The 3,692-nt window shown below is 39.1% G+C and overlaps 1 protein-coding gene across 1 annotated transcript in view; it reads right to left on the minus strand.

The window, feature by feature from the left end:
* The window catches only part of LOC129425951 (ADP-ribosyl cyclase/cyclic ADP-ribose hydrolase 1), a 110,050-nt gene that overhangs the window by 22,648 nt on the left and 83,710 nt on the right, over positions 1 to 3,692 (minus strand). The window lies entirely within an intron of this gene.

Raw genomic sequence — 3,692 nt, forward strand, 5'->3', positions numbered from 1 at the left:
AGATCGAGTAAGGACCCTTGCGGAAGCGTTTTGAACTAGCTGAAGCTTGTTTACTTGATTTGCATGGCATCCCCCGAGTAGCGAGTTACAATAGTCTATTCTAGAGGTCATAAAAGCATGGAGAAGCTTCTCTGCGTCAGATGTAAACAGTATATGGCGTATTTTCAAGATATTTCTAAGATGGAAGAATGCTGTGCGGCAGACGTTGGCGATATGACTATCGAAGGATAAGTTGCTGTCGAACATCACACCTAAGTCCCTAACCGTGGAAGATGGCACCACAGTGCAGCCATCTATGTGCAACTTGAAATCTAACATATTATGTTTGTAGCGATTCGGTTCAATAATAAGTATCTCTGTCTTATTGGAGTTCAGCTTAAGAAAGTTATGTGCCATTTAGAAAACGTTAGCTTAGAAAACGTGTGTGTTTCGCTGGGATGTGAGGAGATGTAAAGCTGGGTATCATCCGCATAGCAGTGAAAACTTATGTTATCTTTCCTGATAATGTCTCCTAGAGGTAACATGTATAACGAGAACAGGATAGGACCTAAAACCGAACCCTGCGGTACACTGTATTTAACCAGGGAGTGATATGACTCTTCCTCGTTTACATAAACAAAGTTTATGGCACGAATTGCGTGGATTATAATAGCCTACATGTGTATCCTCTTTAAAAAAAATTATGATTAAAAACTGTATTGAATTGCGATTCAGTGATGCATGAAGTGCGGAACTCTTCTTTTTAGAGGCCCGCCCATCAAACACTTTCTTCCTCCGTCACTGATTAGTTCTACAGCATTTTAAATTACTATTTTATTTTTTGCGGACAACGCTTTTCGGGAATAAACGGAGGTAAGAAATTTAAGACTTGGGTTAATTAAATTTGAGACCTAGGATGAAAATCTGGCCGTTTTTAAGACTTTGTAATACCTTAAATTTAACTTTCTGAATTGTAGACTTTTTAAGACCCCACGGGAACCCTGTTTCCTCTTCGTTTCCGTGCAGAGGACTCACTGCGTGGCATTGCCGCTGTCCAGCAGTGTGGATTTTCGCCACGGGAGCTGTCCAGCTTCTCGCAGTCCAGCGCTCATCACCTCTAACGCTCTCTCTCTCTCTCTCTCTCTGCCGCCACAGGACCACTCACTCCGCCTGCTGAGTGTGGGGTTGTGCCCAGGCGTGCTGTGGATTTCGTCCGTCCTCCACTGTGTTCTCTTATTCTTCTCCCTCCGTCTGCCAAGTGTGGCGTTGTGCCCAGACGTGCTGTGGATTTCTTCCAGCCCTTTTGTGTTGTCTCATTATTTAAAGCCTTCTGAGTGACTGCTGTGTCAATAAACTGCATCATCTGCACTGGGATCTCTCTGTCGTATTTTTCCCTGACACTACTAATACAAATTTTAAACATTCTAGGGATTAATAAGCTGTGGGGTTCATAAATATTTTACAGGTTGCCCTTTTGCTCGTACTGATCAGTGGTGCAAAAAGTGGGTATGTGCTATATGTGGCGCATAGGGGCGCCGCACCATGCAGGTGCCAAATTTTCTATGTGTAGCTGCTCCTGTTTCGTTTTTCTAAATCATTTCTGTATTTCCTCAACATTATATAACATTTTAGAGGACAAACAGACTAGAGTAGACGCCCTCATAAAATTCCATAAGAGAATTTTGGATTAAAATGGAATATCGCGAGCAGGGGCGCTGGCAGCGTGAGCGCGCTGAGCAAGGCAGCGACCAGGTACGTACACTGTTGTTGTCAAGATGGATAAAGCAAAAAAGTTGTCGGGGGCTAAAAACAGAAAAAGAAAGAGGGAAAAGGAGATGGCATGTCAAGTGATGCGAAAGCAGCTTAACAAGTGGATTGTAATGAAAGGCAACAAGTTAGGATTTAAAGTGTGACGTCTGTGCTTGGAGGCTTGTAAATATTCATTATAATAGACTAGCCCGCTAGCGTTTGCTAATACTGTTTAAATTAATGCTAGCTTAATATGCAAAAATAGCTGAAAACTGCAAAATATAAGGTAGCATGCCATGTACAGTAAATGACAATAACTTGGAAAACAACTAATGCAATATCTCTGGTTTATCATGGAATCATGCATAGATTTGCTACCAAACTTGAATGCTGGCAAATATTAATGTTAACAGACTGGTTAGTGTTTGCTAACTTTATTAATTAATGTTGCTGATAGCTACATTTAGATTTTGGTTAAACCCTATGGTACCAATCTCATGCATGACATATTTTAATTTTATTAAGGTAAAATAACAACGGGTAGATATAATAAGGTAGCTTGCACAATAAATGACTAGAAGCTGGAAATATCTCGTCAATCAAGAGAAAACGCTTCCCCGCCAATGACGAGTATTTCCGTCTTTCCGCAACACCGCTATTATCCACTAGGTGGCGCACTTCCGCAACTTTTTAAAACCGGAAGTATTGCCCTATGGCAAGCTGCTGCATGTCCGTGTCTGTTTTAAAGATCGCTCTGAATGGGATCTCTATGATAAGTCCGTCACAAAAATGGAATTTCTCTGCTTTTTGCTCAAAATGTGGTGTTTTTGCAGAAACCTACCCATATTCAAAAGCTGATTACAAAAGAAGTACTGAAGGTAGGATGAAACGGGGTTTTTTTTAAAGCAGAGGGTCTGTCCTTTCATTTGGTGTATTGTATGTTTATATATTTGAAGAAGAACATTTTCTGGAAGGCATTTAACTTTTGTGAAAATCATGAAAAACGCTGGCGCTGGCTGGCAACTTTTTTAAAAAACGCTGGCGGTGAAAGAGTTAATAGATTTTGTTTTACCATTAGCTGTAATACTGTGCAAAAGTCTTAGGCCACCATCGCCAGCTTTGTTGTTTTAGCAAAGTTTTAAAGGTGCAGTGTGTACATTTTAGCGGCATCTAGTGGTGAGGTTGCAAATTGCAACCAACAGCTCAGTTCACAGCTCACCCCTTGCTTTTAAAATGCATAAAAAAGCTATGGTAGCCGACACAGGACAAACATGTCATTATTGGAGACAACTTAATAAAACGTTTGTCCGTTAAGAGCTTCTGTAGAAACATGGTGGGACAAAATGGCGACTTCCATGTAAGGGGACCCTCGGTGTATGTAGATAAAAAAACATCTCATTCTAAGGAAATAAAAACATAACGGTACATTATGAAAGGTCTTTATACACCCCTGATAATATAGTTTTGTATATTATTTTGCATTTCTGTCAAGGGATTCTTCTAAAAATTACACACTGCACCTTTAATGTCCATATTTGTTTACTCTTTTTTAACATAGAAACAGAATCTAAAGGAAATATGTACTCATAATTAAAAACCAAAACAATTTTCGAAACTAATTGTCTTCTTCAGGCATCAGTCAGTATTTAGTGTGACTTCTCTTGGCATTAAACACATCGTGAACTTTTTTTGAAGTCCTGAAGTCATTCGATTAGAATTAGAAATTAGGATTTAATTTCATATAGAGTAGGTTAAGAAAACCCTGTAGCTACCTGCTATTGCTCAAGTGGAAGGGGAGTTTATCCTAAATACTTGATACAGTTTTTAATACTACATACACATTTCCTGTATTTTCTGGTTGTATTGTAATAAAGAGACTGAGATATAATTATATATGATCAGTCACTATAACATTGCAAAAACAAATAATCTAATGTTTATTCTAAAGACTTTTGCACAGTAAT

Source organism: Misgurnus anguillicaudatus, chromosome 25, assembly GCF_027580225.2.
Source record: "Misgurnus anguillicaudatus chromosome 25, ASM2758022v2, whole genome shotgun sequence".
Lineage (NCBI taxonomy): Eukaryota > Metazoa > Chordata > Actinopteri > Cypriniformes > Cobitidae > Misgurnus > Misgurnus anguillicaudatus.